The sequence below is a fragment of the Echinops telfairi genome, unplaced genomic scaffold, assembly GCF_000313985.2.
Source record: "Echinops telfairi isolate 266 unplaced genomic scaffold, ASM31398v2 ScPeMD7_5167;HRSCAF=5991, whole genome shotgun sequence".
Classification (NCBI taxonomy): Eukaryota; Metazoa; Chordata; class Mammalia; order Afrosoricida; family Tenrecidae; genus Echinops; species Echinops telfairi.
Genome location: NW_022109066.1, coordinates 2,470,518 through 2,495,222, shown reverse-complemented (window position 1 = coordinate 2,495,222; position 24,705 = coordinate 2,470,518). Strand labels below are relative to the sequence as shown.

At 43.0% G+C, this 24,705-nt stretch overlaps 1 long non-coding RNA gene across 1 annotated transcript in view; it reads right to left on the bottom strand.

Annotated features, from left to right (window-relative positions):
• LOC123522276 overlaps positions 1-15,497 on the bottom strand; it is a 25,955-nt gene extending 10,458 nt beyond the window's left edge. The window contains exon 1 of the long non-coding RNA XR_006680548.1: positions 15,378-15,497. This is a non-coding gene — a long non-coding RNA (uncharacterized LOC123522276). The remainder of the gene's footprint in view (positions 1-15,377) is intronic.
• Positions 15,498-24,705: the final 9,208 nt, after the last annotated feature.

Sequence of the window (24,705 nt, the reverse complement as noted above, 5' to 3'; positions counted from 1 at the left end):
TCACAGTATTATCTAGAAAATGAGCCCTTTGGAATTGAAATCGTTAAATTAAATGTCTATGTAACCAAATGCTTCATTCGTACCAGGGTCTATGATTGGATCTGTAGTTCATTCAGGAGGACAAGGCTACAATGGCTTGCTTTTGCGCTCAGTGTTGATTGGTTTAGATGTAAACATTGGGTCATGAGTACGATGTCTGAGATCGGGGCAGTAAATACACACAATTCAAGGGAGTCGTTTTCCTATTATTACTGTTATTATTTATTCTGGTGAAGAAAAAGCAGAGAGGTGTCTTTAAGGATGTGACGAGGTTGTGTTTCAGAGAGAATGGAGAACAGCTGTTCTTTCTCTTTACTGGGAGCAAGAAAAAAACAGGATTAAAGTAGAGCCTAAGGGATTGGACATAAACAAGAAAGACTTCCCCAACTGTCGGCTCTCAAACACTGCAGTGTGCTTTGAAGGAAGCACGGGAACATGCGTCTCGTCTTGATGGCTTTGTAAAGTGGAAAGGCCTATTTTCATCATGTTGGCTTGTGCGGATGAAGAAGAATGGACTAGACCAGAGGTCAGTAAGCTTTGGGCACAGAAGAGCCGACCAATCCTTTCCCTCACAACAACTTAAAACTTATTTGAGACACATAAACATATTTTTATAAACAAATGAAATCACCATTATCTGAAAAATAACCTTAAAATTTGTACTTTAGAGTCACATGTATGTACCAAAAGAGCTGTATATGGCTCAAGAGCCGCAGATTGCTGAACTGTGGACTAGCGGGTTCAGAGTTCCTAGAGGGTGACAAGCTGCAAGTAGAAACTCACAGGTGGGGCTGGTGGTAGCTAGGGTGTGTGTGTAATTATATATAATAGATGTAATCTATAATATATGCAATGTATATGAATTATATATGTGGGTTATATAATACATGGATTCTATATTATATACATATATAATATAGAATCCATGTATTATATATATTATTCCCCTTTCTTTGCCACCAATAGTCCCCATTTTTAGATTCTACTGATAGGTTATGATAATCCAGGAACTAACTCTCTGTCTTTACAGACACACACACACACACACACACACACACACACACACACACACTTATTTTTCAACGTCAGCTTTTTTCATGGGGACAGAATGGCAATTTTTACCTGCAGAGTGACATGTTCCACAGAATAAGGTGTGTGGGAACAGAGCATGTCGGAGCACCAGGGGACTATTTTATTTTCCCCTCCCACCCTCATTTCTGCTATTGAGTAACTCAAGGTTAAAGACAAAATGTCCTTCCTAATAATGTGTGGAGATTACTGATTGTATATTGATTTTTTTGTTTGTCAGAATGTGCCTACGATGCTTGAGGTATTGAGTTCTCTCTTGCATTAATATATAATGTATGTTTTACTAAATGGTAGTGAGCTACATACTAGCAAAATGAACCTATCATTTGATTAGTAACAAATTGGAGTAGATGGGCTTCCTGTCGAACTAAATGTACCTCTTCCCTCTAACAAGTATGTCGACATTGGTGGTCGACTGTCTCTTGATTGGAAGGTAAATGTATTTTCCAGTTCCCTGAGATAGCTTGGTGTGGCAAGAGAAGCATTTTACTGTAGCCAACACCTGGGATCAGGCCCTCTCTCAATCGTCAACGGGCTGTTTGGTCTGCACAATGCAGTGACCTAGCGTTGCTCTATCAACGGAAGAATAATAGAAAGTTAAAATGGGGATATGCTGGGTAGATGAGCATTAGAGTTTCTTCTTTGGGTTCAAATAAGTTATCAATTAATTTTTAATGCCCAAAGTTCTTGTTCTTTTGCACTTGTTCCAATATTGTTTCTTTGGTTGAACAGTTCTGCATTTTGACTGTTCGTTACAATGATCAGGGGAGCTTTGCAAAATCCCAATATCTAATCCATACTATACACAAATCAAATCAGTGTCTTTGGTGGGGGAGGAACTCAGGCATCTATATTTTTCAAACTCCACAAGTGATTACAATGTGCAATCAAGGCTGAGTGTTGGGAGCCGGTGGCCATTAAGGCCTTAGCCTCAGCCACGAGCCAAACTTGGCTGCTTCCTGGTTAAGTGTGTCTTTCATTTGCTAAATCTGTGGGAACTGGCCCTGCCTGAAATCCCTGCCCAACCCTGCCTCTGCGTTCCTAGCTACGTGCTCTGTAGCACCGGCAAGTGGAAAAGTGACCTTTTCACACATTGGTTAATAATGCCAGGCGCTCATTGGAGCTTCTTTAATGTACATGTTGGATTGGATGTTGTGTCGCACACCTTATTAAAATATGCACCTCCCAGTTCCCCTTTTTTATACCCCAGCTTTGCCCAAATAAATGAGTTTGATCAGAGTTTTGTCTTGCTCCACGTCCCCGTGTCTTTTTCTCCATCCAGGTTTGTCTTTCCCTGCAGGGCCTTGCTCGTGCATCCCGCAGGCCGGGACGCAACAGCTGAGAACTCCTGCTCTGGGTCCAATATCCAGGAAGGAACTGAAATAATCATGCTGATTTGTCACGACAGCTCCAACAATTATGTCCACCTTGTCCCCATCTATGTCCTCAGGGCCTAACAAAGTGGCCAGCACATAATAGGTCCTCAGAAAATAACCTTTATAGTAAACCTCCACCAAGTCCCTCATAAGGCTTATCAAATTTGCCATATTCTTTGATCACTTCCACTGGGATCTTACTCGCTGCACTTCCCCGGTCTTATTTGGCTGCATGCAACTGAAGGAGCACCAAAGAGTAGGCAGCTCTCCTGCAGTCATACAATTCACCTACCCCTGGGTGACAAGGAAGGCAGTAGATCGTCACAGTATTATCTAGAAAATGAGCCCTTTGGAATTGAAATCGTTAAATTAAATGTCTATGTAACCAAATGCTTCATTCGTACCTTCAGCAATTATTCACCAAATGCTTACATTGTGTGATGCCCTGGTAGCGTGTGGATAAGGTGCCAGCCAATAGCTGCTCAGATGTGGCACGCTGTTGCCATACAGGGTTTCTAGTCTCTGCAGCAGTTTTACTCTGTCCTACAGGGTCGCTATGATTCAGAATTGCCTTGCTGGAAGGTGCTTCCCCCTCCTTTCCTTACGTTGTTCCAAGAACTGTGATGGGCTAGTGTAGACTTTCTCAAACAAGGTTTCACATTAAAATGAAACTTTGATGCCAAGGGTACGTATACCTCTAGTTAACTAATTCCCTTCCTAAGCATCTTGTACAATGTTAGTTACATATTATCCTAGGAAGGACTGAGACGATTGTCACTCTAATCGTTGTCTGCACTCTGCGGTCTTGATGAGGAACCTCAGATGAGAATTGTTATTAACTAAAGGAATAAAATGAAAACAAATTGCAATACTTTAATTTTTAGAACAGAGCTGTACAACAGAATGTTCTGTAATGATATACATGTCGATGCTATTCCATAATGGTAACCACTGTGGCTATTAAGCCCTTAAATTTTGGCTAAGAGAAGTTAATTAAAAATTTTATTCAATATCAATTGATTTAAGTTGAAATAGCCATTGGTGAAGAATGGCTACAATACTGAACAGCACAGGCACCTATTGTTATTGCAGTGGCGGGTGAGTAGGTACAAATATGAGGTAGGCACAGACTGCTAGAGCAACTCCTAGGTCAGGGTGCTAATAGTGGATGGTGGGGCAAAGACACCTAAGAAAAAATGAGTTCGAGTAGGAACCCTAAAAGGCAGGTGATTGGGTTTGGAAGAGATAGTCCAATTGTATTTGACAGAAGGTTACGTGGGTGAGAAAGTCCCAAAGATAAGGCAATATTGATGAATGGCAAAGACGTCTATCTAGGCCTTGAAACATTGTGGGAGAAAGGAACTTGATGAGTCCAGAGACGTATGCTGGAGGCAGGAAGTAGGGTGTGAAGGGCTTTTCAGTATTCGATTTCAATGGTAATGGGCAGCTAGTGAAGCATTTGAAACTAGAGAAGGATGTGACCAGGTCTGTGATGTAGAGGGAAAGCCATGGCTGACGCTTCCCAGTGAAAAGGGGAAAACAGTAGATTGTGCTAAAGTGCTCTATAGAAGATGAAAAAGTATGCCTATTTGGAAAACTCAAAGGAAAGACCAAATGGATGATGTGATAACCTGCACATCGCAGGTGGAAAGAGGAAACAGAGAGGACCACATTTAGACTGTTGACATGAATTGATAATTGGGCCACTGTGGGGTTTCCTTTTTATCTAATGGGGAATTTTGGAAATTATCATATAGAATTTCCCATCACATTACATTATTTGCTCCCGTATGGATTCAGAAAGAAGCCTTGACATACCCTCATGAAAAAAACCCCAAACCAACACTTTTGAGATCATGCTCTTCCAAGAAATCAAGACGCGTTCACAGTTGGTGCAACATTGCTTTTATTAGGGGTCCAGGGGACTTATAACAGTGTCTCATGAAATGTCGACAAAGTCACACTTTGTGCTCGGCTACCCTTGTTAAAAATCTGCCTTTGTTTATGAACTCATTTAATGAAAACGGGGGAAATGGTCAATAAAGATCATTTTGAAAACAAGACAATGAGGACCAAGAAGAAGCCCACGTCTAAGCAATGCCAGATCTCTCAGGTGGAAATGTTATACACGTGAAATAGCCAGGTGCTCGCCCGTAAGTAGATGCAACTGAACTGACTCTGTGCGAACATCACCGGGAGTTTCTCTGTCACACAGGTGACCACGGATGCAAAGAGGCTGGTCAAGGATGAGGCGTTCTCGAGCCTAGCTTCTTATGGCCAAAGTATCCTTGAGTTAGTGCCACGGACAAGTGGGGAAAATAGAAAACAGCTGTTGATATTTGAATGATGTAAGCTCTACCAAAATCTTCAGGCAGTTGCACTTACCAATATATACTGCGCAGTTAGCTAAGAAGGTACTCAACAGAAAAGCCCAATCGCGTAGGTCAGTGAGGACTTCTGAAAACGGAACGATATAATTGAAACGCTATACACACCATGTCGGTCACGTGATGGTCTGTGGAGATGAACCATTGGTAATTTCCAGATTCAAAGACACTAGTTCAGAGGTAGTTATGTTTTCACCCTGAGATGAGAAGGCAGCAGAAGTGCCAATTAATGCCACCTACTAGCATGTTTTCTGATGACCTAATGGGTATTTGCATCGATCAATTTGAAGTTTATATTTATTTAGGCAAAATTCAAAAGCCCAACACTTGTTCATTCATGAGCTTCTGAGCGGGAGGCCCTGGTTTATGGATGCATCTCTACCACACCCAACAGCGTGATCTTCCCCAAGTCGCTCTTAATTTTATGAGCTGTAGATGTACCTGGTCTGACAAAAGGACATGTCGCTCACCTGGTATATGTCTCCCTAGTTTTTATTCTCGAAAAGTTGACACCTCGAAATGAGGTTATCAATGTCAAATAAAAGATGTGCTTGTGGTGCCAAAAAAAAAAAAAAAGTTGACATCTCACGAAAACCAGTGGATAAGCTCATCAGTCTGGCCCAAAGCAAAAGGCCTAAAATGCTGACCCGATCTTTTCTTTCATTTTCCCCTCAATATTCTGTCATGAGAACGTGTCCTGTCACTACTGTAATTTAACTAGGCCAGTGAAAAATTGAGGGGCTAATTACAAGAGACATCTCTTGGTTCTTACAGAAAATATAAAGGGCTGCAGAGAAAGAAGTACTACTGTGATATGGATCACAAAACTTTGACTCGATATTTTAGATAATGAACTTCACAAGCCTGAACTCTGTATATGCTATTGTGATAAGTCATGTAGCCTCACATAAAACCTCAGTTTTCTTATCTGTAAAATGGGTGTGATAATAGTACATCTTTTGTAGGGCTGCTGTGAAGTTTGAGTTCTCTTGAAATCTCACATTGAGTAACTCAATAAATATCCATTATTATTAGGTTAATGGGGGCGGGGGGAAGTCACAATTTCTCCCTATTACCAATCACACAAGTTCTAAGAGTGAAGAAATATGATTATAATATTGGCACACTTGAGCTAGGAGAGGAAGGTATGGGAGTGAAGGCCTTACCTGAGTCTAGGTATAATGATCTTGACTATCTGCACTGAGATTAAGTAGAGGTAGGTACTCCGAATTTCTAGAACCACCACACGGATTCCTTCTTCTATGGTTTAGCTCACGATATTAAATACACTTAATGGTCTCTATTTTCTTCTTCCTTTCTGCTTATCTAAATATTTTAGCACCATTCAAGATTCAGCTTGCATTTTATTCTACCTCCTTTGAGAACTTTCTTCTTTGAATAGGCCCACTGCATAGCATCTCCTCCCAGCTTCTTATCTTTTATTTCTGCTCTCTTATCATCTATAGATTGACCTTGTTACTTATCTTGTTGCACAGTTTATGTAACTCTAACGAGATTTAAGCTCCTTGGAGGCAGCAACCCCGTCTACAGAACCTAGCTTGCTTGATCAAAACCATGGTTGGCTGGTTGGAGTTGGAGGACTAATGTGACATTTCTATGCTAGCATCAAGTTCCTCCTATTATTTTATCCTTTGGCATGATGGCCTCTGACTGCATTATTAGTTCAAAAGTACTTGTTTATTTTCTTGATCATTATGAAGCTCGAACTGTGTGTGTGGCTGAAGATGAATGAACTTATTGCTTTCATTTTGTCCCGGAAAACATCAACATGTGTGTGTCATTTAAAATTGGCGCATTCAGAAGCATATTCATATGAAGAAAACTTTAAAAATTGAATGTCACACTAATATAAACACAGACAGAGGGATATACACAAGAAAGGGAAGGTTCTTGGCTCATTAGAAACCTAGATGCCTTTGTATTATTAGTTTTTTTGGTTTTTTTTCCTATTTCTTGGAAAGATCGCCTCTTGGTCTGAGTTCTGTTGGCAGCAACTGCATCAGGTGGATTTGCTGCTAAACAGGAGAGCTGTCTTCAGAAGATTCTTTGTTGCAACTTCTCAGTTGGCTTGAGGGTCCATCAATGGAGCAGTCTTATGGTCTTTGTCCCTTCCCTGGGGAGGCATTCCTGAGGAGGAGGGGCTTGGGGGCTATAGGACCAGCTGAAGGGAACATCAACACAACTAAAAAAACAATAGAACATGTCACAGAAAGTTATTAGATTGACACTTTCATACAAAGAAATACATGTAATGATACTTCTAAAACATGAAATTTCTCATTATAGGTGAAATACTGGATCAGGAGGCAAGTGAGCTTTTTTCTCACTGTTCACCTTGCTCAAGTATTGTTTTTAGAGCCCACTCACTCTAATCTTTCTGAGAGGAAACGCCTAAGGAAAAGCTTTAAGCTTATCCAATAGCGGCCTTACTGAAAGAAGACACATAGGAAAAGAGCACAAGAACACCAGACACTAAGAACAAATTTAAATACATCTAAGAGCTAAATGCTAAATAGCTGTCAGGGCATAAGTGCTTAGTAATGCCAGAGTCACATGAATTGTTAGGGGCTAAGTCCTTACAGTCAGCTTTGGGTTCTCAGTGTCTGGCTCGGAGGGGAGGGAAGAGGAGAGGAGAGGTGAGGGAGGGAGGGAAGGAGCAAAGTGAAGGAAGAAAGGGATGAAGAAAGGCAGGGAGGGAAGGATGAAAAAGGAGAAGAAGGAGGGCAAGAAAGAAAAGGGGCTTTTGATCATGCTACAATTTCACTTCGGAGGTGTGGATTCAAAGGAATCAAGTGGAGAGAGGGTTGTGAATCTCAAAACCCATCTGTCAGAGCAATGACGAAGCAACAGCACGCCCCTAAGAGGCAGGCAGAGGGACAAAAGAATGCGATCCGGAACTAGAAAGGGAAGTGCTTTGTGGATTTCTTCTCCATTAACGTTGAAGGAGCTGGGCTTAGAAGTCAGATCAGGAGTTTCCTCCTCCGGCTGGATAGCTCTTTTCATTCTTCAGCCGTCCTTCTTTTCTGCCACTGTCCCTTCCTGAAAACCAGCTCCGTCTTTGATACTGTTTTAGCATCAAGGCAAAATGTGTTAGTGAATGCAGAACCTGGAGGTGGAACCAAACATCACTTTGGGAGTGTGACTGTGAGCACAAATAGGTCCATGCATCCTGGAGTTGATCCTGGGTCTCTGTACTTCCTGCACGCCTTAAAGAATGCTCGAGTTGGGGAAGAATTTAGAGACCAGGAAATCCAGCTTACGGTTTTGTACAGATAAGGCTATTTGGGCAGAGTTGTTGTGGCTCTTTCTCCTTTCTGTTTTACAAAAGTGATATGCATGCACTGTACTTTGAAGGTGGCTTTTTAATTTATCTACCGTCTTTGTTGTCAATCTTTTCACTAGGCAAACAAAAGGCTATGTAACGAGGTAGGTGCCCTAGAAGGACATACTTGGGATACAGTAAGAATGGTGATTCTCTAGTTGGCCGATCAGTGCATGTTCTTCTTCTTTCACTAAAACCTGTGAAATACACGTGTTAGATATCAATGATAGTTTCCTATTCTGGACAAGTACCAACGAACTAATCCTGGAAAAATAACTAATTACATATGGTGACAGAGTGGAGTGCTATACTTGTGATATAAATTCATAAATATATAAATAAATATATATATACACACACAAACACATACATATGATTCATTTATGTGGAATGAAATTCACAGGTAATTATATCAAGGACGGATGTTCCCATAAGCTTTTGTGTGACTCCTACGACCAGGTGTCCATAATCACGCCAGTCCCGGTATACAGTTAAATGCAGGTGAGAAGTAGACCATGTGCTGTTTTGGGGTAGCCAAGGGGGAAATGTCTCATAAAGAATATAAATAAGCGAACCATCAAATTTGAGATGTCTATTATAAGTCAAATGCTTGACTAATGAATTGGCTTTCTTTGAGCGCTATGGCTATTTAATTAGGATGAGTAATATCTTGCATTATCTAGGTGTGAGCCTCCCATGGAATCCTTTGTGTGTCCCAAACCCAGGAGCATGAATTAGGTTCTCTGTATCACCTTGCTAGGGGTGGGGTGGGGATGGCTTTGTGATCATTTGCATCAAAAGTCTCTTCACCTCCTGATCACATGACTAACGCCAAATGCTAAACTGACCAACTAGCTATTGCTCCGCAGAGCTTTTCCATTAACAGACAGACCTTCAGGGCCAACTTCTTGGATGGGGGGAGTCGGGAGGATGGCCTCCAGTGGGAGAAACAGCAGCTTTCTCGTGTGGTGTCGAGACACCAAAAGGAAAGTTGATGTTAGTGCACCAATGACCCAAGGCAAAGTTTCATTATTTACCATGTGCCGTGCAGAGTGGAGAGAGAGGAAAGCAAAAAAGCCGATCGTTTATTATTGCGATTATTTTGATTGCGTTAAAATGATTCTCTGCCTGAGGCTATTTTTTCTGGCATTGCAGCTCATTATTTCAACAAAGAAAATGGATTTTTCTTGAAGAATTCTTATTATGGCGAGATTCTATACGATTTCAAGTTGTACCAAGTTAGGAGGATGGTGAAATCAACTCATGTGTAGCAAGTATATGGCACAAATCAGGCAGGTGTCCACAGCAAATCATCCCTTTGAAAGTATATGAATTGCCAACATGTAGATCCCTCATACACAAGCTTGCATTAGAACACTGACCTTTTGTTCTTATATCAGTTAAGAAGGAAGTAAAAACAATAAACTGACTTTAAAATCATTCTGTTTCAAATGGTGAGAAATGCCCAAGTGGGGGTGGTGGAAGGAGTGGGGAGAAGAACTCAAGAAGGCAAATGTAAACCAGCACACAACTGCGTGCACATTAGGATAATTATACATTGCAAATTATATCGGATGTATCTAATATCCAATTTTTTGAAAGCTGATTCCACTTGAGATTTCAATAACAGCATCAACATTTTGCAGGTGGCGCCTTCTGCACAGTCCCCAAAGGGAATTACTCTTGTGCTGTGCTTACCAGCCTCTAGTAAAGGCTGAAGCTCCTCTCTAAAGGACCAATGAACAATGACACTGGGAATATTACCTTGATAGAGAAAGGAAGAAAAGAGGGTTACCATATGTATTATGCAGCATGATTATTCATTCTGGTCCTTGCATGCATCTGATACTTATTTGCTTCCAGCAATGAGAAATAAACTTAAACACAAACCTCGTTAGAAAATGTGGAGGAGGCTACAAGGATCCTTATGTGGAAAGCTAAGCAGCTGGAGGTGTTTTAGATGAACAGGCTAACAGCAAAGTGTACGGCAGGCAGCAGGGCAGATTCTACCTTTGATTGAAAACAGCCCTACCCTACCCTCAGCTCCCCTCCAACCAATGATTAATTTGTCCCGAAGAGGACACTAGATCAAAGCTCTGTGTGGAGGATTTGGTCGTCATTTTTCTATATGAGTCAAGCCGTGATCAAAGAACCAAATATGTATTCGTGAGCTTGGAGAATGGAGCATATTATTCAAGCTGATTGGATCCATTTTCCTGACTCCTTCTTAAAGATCTTTCCATTAATTAGCCAGGGTTCCTATTGAATTATGTAATTATCTGCACTTTTGTGCAATGAACTATGTTGTCATATCACACACTTTATCACGCTGTTACTGTTCACACTTGCTGATGCCTCTATAGTTAGCAGTTTCCTTTGTTCTGCTCAGTAAGTGGTTTTAGGAAGGGGCTGGGCCAGGAAGGAGGAGCCTTGGGGCTTGTAAAATAAAATCATACATTCCTCGGGCATATGCAAAACTTTATGCATTTACATGAATTTCTTTTTAGAAATTAAATGGCAATTCCATTTGGAATAAGCTAAGAGGCGCATGTCGATGACTTTGAATCAAGCCACAACAGTAAGACTAGATGCTACCGCATTTTCCACTGAGTGCCATGGGAAAATGACGATTTTTTTTTTAAATCAGCAAGGAATGTCTTCAACTAGGAAGAAGTAAATTATGATAATTACTCTTAATGGTCAGATCCTTGAGCATTACTAATTAGCATTTATTGCCTGGATTATAGAACAATGCTTGTGAAACTGAACTGCGATTGCTCTTTTACAATAAAGACTGGAAAAAGGCAATGGAGCAAAAAGGCAGGCGAGTAGAGTCAGAGGCCGGAGAACGCAGTTAGTTGTCGAGCCCGTAGCTCACCGCGCAGTGAAAGCTTCCCCGCTCTCGGAATAGCTCCCTTCTGGAATATCCCAGTGTGCTCCTCGATAGTTATGGCCCATCCTGACACGATGTTACAATGAAGGCACATATTCGAATTGCGGTGATGATACTATTTTGATGCAATATCAGCTGGGAGAGTTTAATAATGAAGAACTTGCTGTTTGAGAAAACTACAAGTTTTGTTTTGTTTTCACTACTGAATCAAATTTTACATCTCTTACTCTAGTTTCCTCAGAAGGATTACAGTCGTTGAAATAACTTAGGAAAGGCCATTGGTATTCTGGCTTAAGATTCTTTCTCTCATTAGAAATTTGCAAAGAGACAAAAAAAAATCCATTCAGAAATTAGATATTATTCAACAGGCCAACACAAGTCATGTAACTAAATGTCATTCATGTAATTTAGCAACTCAATTTCTTAAATAGCCTGGCAGGTAGCAGTAGAGAAAGAGAGAGAAAAAACGAACCATTCATCATTCTCTCGGCAGTCTCCCTGTTTTCCACCACCCTTTACAGTGAAGGCAGAGAGAAATGAAAAAAGGCAAGAGAAACGTCCCGGCACATGGAGCCAGGATGAAATGCAGTCCCGGGTCTCCCCAGTCCGTTCCGGGCATTATCTATTTCCTTTTTGGTTTGAAATCATAAGTTTAACTAATTATTTGAGATTAAACAGGCTGGTAATACAGAAATTAATTCTGCTGAATGAGCAAATGCATTTGGATTGCTGAGATGCAAATAAGACAATACTTTTCTTTTGACATACAAGGCAGATTAGTTTAGAATGTTAAACTTGATTTTATTAGAATATATTAGCAGTGTTTTAATTAATACCAATCAAACATTTTCTTTTCCTGGGGCTTGATATGTTCCTCACACTTTCTAAATTATCTTTTTCCCCCTCAATCAAAACCCTCAAGCAAATCACCAAAGCCTTTTGTTGCATTCTTCATAATTTTACCGTGATCAATGGAAAACTATGAGCAGTTTTGCCCATTAAAAAAAAAAAATGTCTCCAGGTGCTGGATTTAAATTGAATAACTGATCATGAGTACATTTGGTTGGATTTCGGAAGGTGAAATTGTTGTACATTTCATAAAACGATGACTTTTGTAGTTTTAAAATTGGGGGCATAATGCTACAAAAGGAGTTGTTGGCTGGTTCATAGGATTTGCCTTTATCTTCACTAGAGCTTCTTAGAGCCTGTACATTTCTAATTGCCTTGGTTTGTAGTTGGCCCTCTTTGGAAACACACACACACACACACACACACACACGCACACGCACACGCACACGCACACGCACACGGATAAAGGGGGGTATCTAGTTAAAATGACGGTGAATCCGTGGGCCCCGTGACCTGCATTGTAACGGTGTGCTCTTTTTCTCACAAGCTGCCTGTCCTGTGCCCCAAAGCTCCAGCTCACTTTCTTTCTCTTTTCTTCCCGCAACAGGCCCCCTCCCCAATTCCCCACCTTTTTTTCATTTAATCTGCAAGCTGGATTTACACTTTTAACGATCAGTATCAATAATGCCTGCTTGTTTCAGTTGCACTCTCCCTTTAAAAGACAGTCCCCTTTAATTGATGCGTCTGGGCTAGTCTAGACTGGTAGTGATTGAACCAACCACCAATTATGTTATTCATTTCCCTGAACTTCACTGATGAGCCCGGTGAGGAAGAAGGGGTGTTGAGAAAACTGCCCTTGCACTAAAGCAGTGCCGGGCTGAAATATCAAATGAGTGCGTTGTTACGTGCTCCTAAATGCCTATGTGACCAGGTCGACGATGGCAGCATCAGGACATGAGAAGCTCACTTTAAAACATGTAAAAACAAAACAATGCAAAACCCAAAACAACAAAAAAGTAAAATGGAAAATAAACTGAGACACTGGTATTCAATGACTCTCCTTTTCTCATTAAAAATCACAGGAAAATGATGTCTTGGGTGCTTTTATTGACCCCTGCGTACGTTTTCATTGAATAAGCTGCAGAGGAATTTTGACTTCAAAAATCTCCCAGTGTCTGGCAAATAGCAAATTATTTGATATAAGTCATGTGGTAATATAGACCAATCTACTAAATAGATGCTTTTTCATAATTTCCAAATACCTATGCATGCACATCAGCTAAAATGGAAAAAAGAAACACATTAATCTATTGTACAGAGACCAAACAATGACTAATAACTTTTTCCTTTGAAGCATATTTAGAATATCAAAGGCTGTAAAGTAATATTTATACATTAATGCTACACAGAGGTTGCAATAATAGACAGGGTGCAATTGCTGCACAGTTAATCTTCTCATTCCAGTTTTCTCATACAAAATGGTTTCTTGACCGTGATTCAAAACCAATGACTAAAACTTGCAATAAACATTTTAAAAGAAAAGCAACAACGAACAATTTCCTTAACCTTTGATTACACGTATAAAATGAGTTTACAACCAATATAAAGCCTTTTGAAGAAAAAAACATTTGAAATCAGGGTTAATTTAGGTATGTTCAAAAAACAGAAGACAACACTTGGCCTAGCAATACTCAAATTGTTCCAATGGAATTGTATATCTGAACAAAGGGGACACAACAAAGGAAAGGTAAGTTATGATTTCTTTCTCCAACTCTGCGGTGGGCCAAAATCACTGAAATAGTTCTGTTTAGAAAAAAGTTAAATTTTGCAAAAACTACAAAATCAGCAGGGCTAATAATTACTTGGAGACAATTATTTTAAAGGCACAGTTTGGTGTTTAAATAACTTGTTGGATTGATGTGAAATCTTGATAAATTTTATTCAATATCAATATCAGATTAAGAATAATAGGCATTGATACCTTCTAAAAGATACCATAATCAGGGTGTGTGTGTGTGTGTGTGTGTATGTGTGTGTGTGTGTGTTTGCACGCGTGCGCTGGTGTTGTTTCTTTCAATATATTCAGAAAATCTATTTCCAATCTTGATTACTTTTCAGTTCATTACATGTACGAATTTTTAAGCTACAAAGCAAGGAAGCAGTCTCCCTCTTCTTTTATTGATTTTACCACCCTTTGCAAAGTAACACAAATCGAAAATCTGCTAACATCATACATTCTACCCTCCATGTAGAAAAGCACAAGTACAATTTTTAACCTGTTCATTTTTTAGCTCAAACTATCAGCTCACAATTGTCAGTCAGTGTATTCACGAGCTAGCCATACATGATCCATATATGTGGGCATAGTAACATAGCCGCATGCACGTTCTAATTGGGCACAATTTTAAGATTAACTGTCGAGTTAAAAGTTGGAGGCCTGGGGCATGCTGGGACTTCAGTTGACACGTTCTGAGGTCAAGCACCAGGTACTGAGCTGTTTTGTTATGCTCCATAGTACTGTGTGTTGCTCTCAAGGAAATACATGTAGATGTACCCCACAAGCCTCAGGTATCAGTAGTGCAGAAACACAGACAGAACAGCCGAGCCGCCATTGTCACGGAATATGTACCGACGGTAGCAGACCTGATTCCCTCTAACAAGGATAAACTCAATCACTTCAGACAAACTTTCTTTTCTTTCCGTTTTGGCTTTAAAGAACAGTTTCCCCGACGGTCCAGGACGCAAGGGCACGACTCGCAGCTCCCAAGAGCCTAACCCGTGGATGGAAACGGTAAACATCACAAGTTAGGGTCTCAGGGATTGAGAGGCGCGCAACACATTTTTCTTTCTTGAGACAAAACGAAGCAAATCAAGAGTGACAGGCAATTTCGGCTCAAGGTTCTTGACTAAAAGGCCACAAACAGGTGGCACGGCGATTCCTCCCATGCTAAGCTTCCTGAGTTTGGAAAATTTCGATTCATTTAAGTAAGCAAGCACGCACACGCAAATCCATACAATAGCTAAGGGCTCGTATACATACCTGGACATACAATCACAAGTATATCAGGGGAAGAAAGAACAAAAATAACGCTTTCAAGCTTTGAACAAAATATTTTTACACCCAAATGGGAAATCATCTAAATGGACCCGGAAATACCCAGGCTTGAATAAACAAAACAAAGCAAACCCCGTGATTTACAAGAAGCATGAAAGGGCTCTCCACGCGTGCCCTGCCTTCCCCCGGCACAAACGCAGGGCAAGAACCGGAGGAGGCACGTCTTCCCCGTGGCCCGCATGCTGCCTGCCAAAGGCACCGAGGCCAGGTTCGGAGGAGGAGGCGAGCCAGGAGGGCGACGGGGAGGCTGTGGGGAGAACAAATAGGAAAAGCGTTGGAAACTCACCCATTCGCAGCGAAGTGGGCTGCAGGCTGCGGTCCCACCGGCCGGCTAGGACCGGGAGATGGGAGCTCGCGCTGGTCCGCGGCCGAGGTGTTTCAATAGAGGCCGGACTGGGGCGGGGAGGGGGAGGCGGGGGCAGGAAGCGATACACCAAATCTAGAGACCGGAGCTCTGCAGTTTATGCTTTGATGAGGGGCGGGGGAGGGGGGTGTTGGGGGGGTGGCGAGCAGGGCAGTTTGGTGGTAGTAGAGGGAGGAGCAGGGATTGGTCAAATATTGAAAAATATTCCGTGAAAAAAAAAAAGGCGGGGGTGGGGGTGGGGGGAGAGCGAGAAGGCTCAGCAGAGCTGCTAAAAAAAAAAAACAAAAAAAACGCACCAAAACCCACAAAAACCAAACCCAAAATTCTTCCTGTCTTTTTTTGGTGTCCACTCTGCCGCCTTGTAAACCGGGTGACCGCAGGGGTGGCAGGCAGGGGGCGGCTTTCTCTGCATCAGCTGCTGGCTGGAGTCAAGGCCAGGTCCCCAAGAGCAGGTACCAGGCTGTCATTTGGTAGACAAGATGTGGGAAGGGGTGGGTGCAAGCTGGGGAGACACGTACCCTCCACCCCACACCCCTACACTCCCCCGCCACCGAGCCTTAGCAGCCTTCTGCCAATCTTTCTCAGGAATGAGAAGCCTCGCGCCCCTCCATCTTCCCAGGCAGCTACTGGTGCTGTACCTGATAGATAGTCACTTTCCCGGGCAAGGGCTGTGCCGGTGCCCTCTCCAAAAGGGAGACCCAAGGGCGGGAACTGGAAGCAAAACATCTGCCCCTTTCTCTTTCCTTCCTTCCTTCCTTCCTTCTTTCTCTCTCGTCTTCCCGAGGCCTGAGCAAGGTAGAAGTAGGCTGGCTGGTCAGAGAGAATGACAAAGCAACGTTGCAAGGAGGACTCCAGAAGGGGCCTCAAGCAGTTAAGGACATACACTACCTAGTCCATATGTATTTCCGTAGCTAATTAAAATAGTTCCAGAGTCAGGCTCTCCAGACACCCCCCCCCCTTGAAAATAGATACTCAAACCATCAAGGCAGCTAAATGATGTCTTCTCTCCCTCTCCTAGGGTCTCTGTAAGCATCGCCGCCACCCCCAACTTTTTTTTTTATCTTCTCACCTCTGTAATCTTCACAGGTAGCATCCTCCATTCAGTTCAGTTCAGGATCTCTCCTTTTTCTCTCCCATCCCTTTTGCTCTTCCTCTCGGAAAAGCTAGTCCGCACTCGTCACACCTAATTTCGCTCTCTTTCCTTCTCTCTCCACCTCTCCCTCTTTCTTTTACCATGAAAACCTCCTAAGAAAGGCCCTTTAGACATAGCAGCATGAAGTGGCTGCCTTTGAGAAAGCACATTAAATCTTTACTGGCTCCCTTAGGCTTCAGTGAAGAAGCAGAAGACAAGAAGGAAAAAAAAAGGAGGGGGAGGAAGAAAATATTGTAAGGGAGGTTGCTGACGGACAGCAAGCATCAGGCACAAATCAGCGACAAGTCGAATTTTCCTAGACCACACTGCCCCCTTTCTTCTGGGCTCTCTCCCCGGGCTCCTGGAAAACCTGCGTGTCTGGTTACAGGAGGCAACAGGGCGCCTTTTGCCAACCCTAGTGCGGATTCCTCGCATGCCTGCTTAAATCTCTGGCAGAATAAGGAATCAATATCCCCTCTAATCACCTTTAGCTCGTCTGCAGCTCCCCCCCACCCCAAGAATCCACTGGGCTCGGCTCGGCCGTCCCCCCACCCCACCCCCGCTCGCCAGACGCTGACATACAAAGCTGCAGTCCTGCCATTTCTCACTTCCTTCCGTATCTCAGAGACAAGCCTCGCTTCTCCGATCCTCTCGCACTTGCCGGCGCTCTGCTGTAGCATGGCTCATCCTGGGCACAGCCCGGGGCGGGCGGGCGCACCCAGGCCTCTCGCCGACTGCTAATGAGACCCCCAAATGCACCAGCAGGTCAGGGGGAGCGCCAGACAGTGTCTTAGACAAATACAAAATTCCTCAGCCGGCTGGACTGAGATCAGGTATCACATTTTCTCAAAGGGGGAGGAAAAATGGAGAGGGGCTGAGCAAAGAAGAGATCTGCAGAGTCTGCTTCTGTACCTAATTGTTTCACATGCTATAGGATTTTTTTTTTAAGGATGGGGGAAAAAAACCCCACAAGTCCAGGTGCGAGTGCAAGCAATGTGTTCTGAATGTGAATCTTGTTCTGTTTTCCTTATTGATGCAAAGTTGGGGGCCCCAAACATTTCTCTGCACTAGCCTTTAGAGGGTCGAAAGAGCAGGGATTTAAATCTACATTCGTGATTTAGAAATACTCTCTCTAGGCTTGTGATGGCCACAGCACTTGGATGCTCTCTCCCTGCCAGGGCTGCCTTCTGCTTGGGGACTTTCTTTGCTCTATGAACTAATTTCCTGCTTAAATCTCGCATTTTAAAATGGAATCACTGGTGGCTGCATCTCAACCTCACCTTTTGCTTTGATGGCAGATATTATCCTTTTTTCCTAGATCATCCCCACCCCCACCCCGCCCAGCAAGCATACGCACTTCATGATGAGCTTTAGGTCCCCAGTTAAGAATCACTGATAGTTCAATGGCAAAAGGAGGCACAAGACCGAGAATGACAGGTTGACTTGAAAAACAGAGCATCTCTTATTGTCTCTATTAGCACCTGTTTTTAAAAGCACAGAGAATGATCCTTTAAAGCAGGCATATCACACACACACACACACACACACACACACACAGTCTCCACCTATCGACACACACAGTGGGTATATTGCCATCTGAACCCAATTTTCCCGGCTAGAACTATGCAGACCACAGGCAATGCCGCATTAAGTGTAATGCCGAGTTCTGTAAATAGCAAGGAAGAGGAGGGGGGGTATCTGAGGACGCAGGTTTGTCTAACTCGATGTTTTTAAAAGGTAGTTTCTTTGTGCTCAACTCAGACACTCTGCTTTGTCTCTGAGAGACCTGGAAAAGCAGGGCTGGGTGCCAATGTGGAGAAGAAAACGCAGGAGGAGAGGGAGAGGGAGAGAGCGTGAAGAGAGGAAACAGAATGGAGGCATAGGGCTGGGTTTCTTTCAGACTTTTTGCGGGTGTGAGTCACGGTTGGGAAGGAGTAAGAATTAGCTGCCAGAGGTTGTGACTGGGTTAAAATCTTTGTCAGATTGGCTAACAGGGTGTTTGCACTAGACTGAGGGAGAAAAATGAAACATGCTAGAATAATCATAAAGGGTGGAGCTGTCATAACAAAAAAAATCTTTGAGTCACTGGATGCCTCCCTGCACAGCCAAAATGAACCCTTCCCAACCAGTCATGAATTGTCGTGGTGCACTTGTACATGAGTGCCACATTACGGAAGCATCTCATTGTACCCATCTCTGAAAAGGAAAGGGAGCCAGAGAATGAAATTTAATGAGACAGTCTTAAACCTCTATTTGCAACAATAGTTCTGCATGGCTTCCACAGTCGGAGCTAATTTGCTCCTGTCTATTCACTCTACTTACAAAGATTCACAAATATATGACTTATGAAAGTTTTGCTATGAACACATCATTTTTTCTATACAACTCAGCTATGTCTTTAGAGGATACTTATTTCAAGCAGTTAACACCTGACCCCAATTTCTGTGGGTAATTAGTGAGCTAGATAACCACACAAAGTGGGTAATTATTTAGTACCCAAGGGTACGCTAGAAGTGGGTAGTGGCTTTGTTAACAAAAGCACATCTCTAATTATTGTATCTATGATGGGTGTTTTAAAAACACCAGTTACTATATCAAGTGAACCATGATAAATAAAGGAACTATTTTGCCGTCCTTAGCATATACATATGGATATTTTATCATGGTTAATAATATTTACTTCCCTGTATGGAATGTTGTGAAGATTAATTAGTTAACGTCTATAAGACTCTCAGAAGAGGAAGTGTGCTAGAGAGCTTAGTGGTGGTCATATCACCTAACCTAACAGAAGGGGGGGGGTTCCAAAAGTTTATGAGAAAATTCCATAATCTTTAAATCCCGTAACTTTTTGTAACTCCTCAGAATCCCAGGATGGCAGAAGCTGAAGGAATAGAAACAAGCTGTCTAGGCTCTGTCTGGGTGGAGAAAATGCTGAGATCACAAATGTGATGACTGATTCTGAGGAGTGGGCTCCTCCCCTGCAGAGTCAAGTACAGGCTCTAATACAAAGGGTGGGGACATGGACCTGACAGCTAGCTCAGATTGGATCTGGTGATCCTGGGGGAGTTGGGAGAGAAGGCACAGGAGTCAGTGATGGGATGGGAGGAAGCTGACTCATTTGGACCACACCCTCCCTCCTTCCAAAGTTTCCTATCCTTCACTTCAATGAGCAGCAAAAATGCCCCCAAGGGAGACTTCGTATAAGACCTGCTACAAATTCCATCACATTCCAACCAAGTATTTATGCTGAACAAGAACCACCTATACAAACTGTACAAATTATTTTAGCAAATACAGATGCAATTTCAAATATCATGGTGTTGAGATATTTGATCATTATTCTCTCCTACCGAATATGATATTCATGATGTGCAGATTAGCCTGAGCTATCCTAAAACCAGGGGATGGGCAGCAATGAAGGGACACTTTTAAAACAATGTTTTTTATGAACCACCATGAACATGGATGGGAGCGGTCCATCCTTTGTTTTTACTGAGAGAGAAAGAAAAAATGCCAATGCTTTCAGGACCCTGATTCTAGAGACCCACCAGGAAGCCTGGAAAAGAAACAAGAAATATGCCTATCTCCTGGAGCAGCTGGCTGGTGGCTGGCTGTCGGGCAGGGCTGGACAGAGGCTTGGGGGGGGGGGGGGGGGGGGGGGGGGGGGGGGGGGGGGGCGGGGGTTTCAAGTCGTTAAGGTGGTTCACCATATTTTCTCACCCACAGAGAGGATGGTCTAGATGGGGCGTCAAGCAAAGGGTTTGGGAGACTTGAAGCATGTGGGAAGCGTGATGAGAAATACAGGCAGTCCCCAGGTTGTGATATGTTCCCAAGTAAATTGAATGTATAGGTAAGACAGAATAGGTACCTATGAGGGGGCTTCAAAAAGTTCATGGAAAAATCATATGAAAAGATCACAGAGGTTTCTCCCCCAATTTTTAAAGCCCGTTTGAGCAGATATTACGCAGCCTTAGTTTAGTACAAGAAAAGGCTCTGTGTGTTTGCAATGATTTAAAAACTGCATGTGCAGCAAGTGAAGGTGATTGTGTTGAAGAATGTGTTTCAAATAGGGATTGGTTTAAGGAGCCCTGGTGACAAAGCGAGTTAAGTGTCAGGCTGCTGTCTGAAAGGTCAACAGTTCGAACCCATAGCATCTCCGCTGGAGAAAGATGAGACAGTTTACTTCTGGAAAAATCTACAGCCTGGGAAAATCTATGGAGCACTCAGTTCATAGGGCATCTTTTAGGGCTGTTATGAGTCAGAACCCCCTGCATAGGGGGCTAGGCTAGTGGGTCTGGGTTTGGCTGAATCATTTCAAATGAAGGCAAATTTACATCATCACAACAAGGGGCAAGTAGGAGTTGTCTGCCAGTTGAGTGCTCATAAATTTGGATGTTCGTAACCTGGGACTGCCTGTCTACAAAGAAATTTTGTATGTCAAGGATCCCTTAGGCTGCCAACAGTTACCACGGCGGCAGTTTCTGTCGGTCCCGAGAGGGGTGGTGAGCGTATTTTAAGAGTTTGGGCACACACAGAAAATTGCTCCAAAAGCCAACCCCATCACGAAGCCCAGTGTTTGTCATTTCCTCTCTGAACTCACAACTGCAAAGGCTGACTGGCACTCTCCAACACGCCCATTGTCTTTCAAACCCGTCCACTGTGCCAGACTGGCCCCGCCTCCCAGGGCAGCAAATGCAGTGGCCCTGCTCCATGCTGTGCCCTAAGGAGCCAGATTTCCGTTTTAATTGTCCTACCTGGCCTTCCCCTCTGCCACTGCCCCTTTCCTGGCTCCTGGCACGGTTTCAAAGCCTGAATGGATTGCTTCCTTTCCTCCCCGCATCATAACCTTAAACACCTCCAGTTCTTCCCTCACATTTTTATCCCGCTCACTCAAAAATGTCTTAGTTCACAGTTTTTTCACTCCAGGGCCACCACTGCCTCCTTTCTTGGGCTTCCTTCATGCTCTTGAGTAGCATTCACACATATCCCTCCTACTCTGCACCCCCCGCACCCCCCATGTCAAATGATCATTCTGTCTCCTGGCAGAAAAAAAAATACCTCATTTATTTACCCCTTTAAAAGGTCACACTCTCAGAAAGCCACGGAGCAGTTCTCTCCTATAGGGCTGCCATGAGTCAGAATAGATTCAACAGCAGAGAGTGTTTTTTATGTTACTTACAGTCATGCACTATATAATGTGTGTTCAGACGATGCTCAACTCCACGCCCGTCGTCCATGGTGCCACCCCATAAAACCTATTCTATTGAAAATTCTCATGGCTCCACTTTCAGCCAAGGAATCAGCAGGCCTGTTAGGTAAACAAGGAGTTCTGCAATCATACTGGGTTACACGTTGAGCTACCAAGCATGAACTCAGAAGTTTGATCCCATAGCTGTTCCTTGGGGAAAAGATGAGGTTGTCTATTCCGGTAAAGTTTAAAAATCTCAGAAACCCAAAGAGCCAGTTACACTCTACCTTCTAGGGTGGCTATGAGTTAGGGTGGACTTGATGGCAGGGTAAAAGGATGAGTGAGAAAGTGCCAAGTTCAAATCTTGGTGGCTGGGCAATTCTCACTCTTACGAATGCTACAATTCTGTAAAACACTGATGGCGGCTTTGAAGACTATTTGAGGATGAAAACCCGAACCAAACAAACCAGCCCGGTGCCATCATGTAAGAAGTTCCCGCTCAAAGCAACCAATGGGGTAGAGAAGAACTGTCCCATGTGGTTTCCGAGACTGTACATCTTTTGGGGACCAGAAACCCTCACCTTTTACCTACTGAGAGGCTGGTGGGTTTGAACTGCCTGACCTTGTGGTTTTCAGGTTACTGCTTAATCCACTATGCCACCAGAGCTCCCATCTGAGGACCAAGTGAGTATTGAGTATGTGTACATAGTTATTACATAGAAGACCCTCAGTGATAATTATTAGAGGAATAACACAAAGCCGGCTGCATCTTTCATCAATACCTCATTTATTAAGGGCACACATGTCATAAGGAGTGGAGAGCAAGTGTTAAGCTGGCAATCATGGTGGGATAAGGAAGAAGTGCTGCTCTAGTAGTTCTGAGCCTTGCAACTCACACAAGCACCCTCTTTTATGCACCTCTGGAAGGGGAGGGGAGTGCTGTTAGATTTGTGACAGATATATGTACAGGTATATATATTATATATAATAAATATAAAAAACATACATAAGATTCATTTATGTGGAATGAAATTCACAGGTAATTATATCAAGGACGGATGTTTCCCATAAGCTTTTGCGTGCCTCCTATGACCAGGTGTCCATAATCACGTCAGTCCCCGTGTACATGAGCAGGTGAGAAGTAGACCATGTGCTGTTTTGGGGTAGCCAAGGGGGAAATGTCTCATAAAGAATATAAATAAGTGAACCATCAAATTTGAGATGTCTATTATAAATCAAATGCTTGATTAATGAATTAGCTTTCTTTGGGCGCTATGGCTATTTAATTAGGATGAGTAATATCTTGCATTATCTCGGTGTGAGCCTCCCGTGGAGTCCTTTGTGTGTCCCAAACCCAGGAGCATGAATTAGGTTCTCTGTATCACCTTGCTAGGGGTGGGTGGGTGGCTGGGGGCTCTAGGATCTAAAGGTAACAACTCTTTATCAGTTGCATCAAGAGCCTGTTCATCTCCTGAGCTCATGACTAATGCCAAGTGCTAGGCTGACCCACTAGCTATTGCTCTGCAGAGATTTTTCATGAACAGACAGAGCTTCGGGATCAACTCCTTGGATGGGGGTGGGGTGGGTGAGGGGGAGTCTCCAATGAGACATTCAATTTTGACTTTGTCCTCAGATGATACTTTCTGCAGCTTGCTCACCCCAAACTAGTTACTCCTCTTTCCATAACACGCTACTTTTAGCATCTATTCATTCTTTTGTTAGTTCCTTTTATCCAAGAAATATTTCTTGAACCCTGCCTCAGGTGACGTAGTGGTGACATGTTGGACTATTAGCCCCAAGGTCAGCAGTTTGAAATCGTGAGCCCCTCCTCAGGAGAAAGACAGAGGTTCCTACTCCTGTAAAGAGTTCTAGGCTCTGAAACTCACAGGGGCCGTCTTACCCTGTCTTATGGGGTTGCTATCAGCGCCATTGACTGCATGGATTTGAAGTTTATAGGTCTGGTGGAGTAATGGGTTACAGGTAAGGCTGCTAAACTGCAAGGCTAGTAGTTCGAACCTACTTTTCTCTACGGGATGATGATGAAAGGAGGTAAGCCTTCCTGCTTCTCTAAATATGTACAGCTTTGGTACCCACGGGGGGCAGTTCTATTCCCTCCTGTACCATTGCTGTGAGTCTGAGTTGACCCCATGGCTCTTAGTTTTGTTTGTTTGTTTGTTGTAGTCTGTGCCTGACAGGCAGCCCTGGTGGGATTGTCAGGTAAGCAGTGTACTGTACTACTAACTACAGGACCAGTACTTCAAACCCACCATGTGGGAGAGAATTTTCAGTCCTGGAAACCCTGAGGTGCAATTCTACTCTGTCCGATCGGGTCATTGTGAGTTGAAATTAACTCAACGGTAATAGGTTTGCTTTTTTTTGTTTTACATTTTTATGCCTAGCAGGAGCCTTGATAGTACAGTGGTTAAGTGCTTAGATGCTAATTCAAAGGCTGGTGGTTCAAACCCACTAGGGATTCCATGAGAGAAAGACATAACAATCTTTCATAACGATTACAGTCTGGGAAAGCCTATGAAATGAGGCAGTGGACTTCCTTGGCTGGAGAATAGAAGCTTGTGCTATATAATTGGCACTGGCCATTTACTCTGCTCTCGCCATTTCTGCTCACTGACGGCAGAGGGTATAACACGGTCACTTTTCGATTCCCACAGTGAGGCTCCCTGGGATAGTACAGCACCTGGCCCATAGTAAGACTCACAGAATATTCTGAGGAAGTTATAATATGTTTTAGATGGTAACTTTTTGAGAGGGCAAGGTTCACATCTCAAAAACTCTTGGGATAATGCCTAGAAAAATGACATATAAAGAAAAATCTAACAAATGCAGCTTTATTTTCTAAGACGATATCCTGGCGGAGTTCCCTTTTACCACTATGTTTATTTGTACTTTTGAAAGATACCAAACTGATCTGC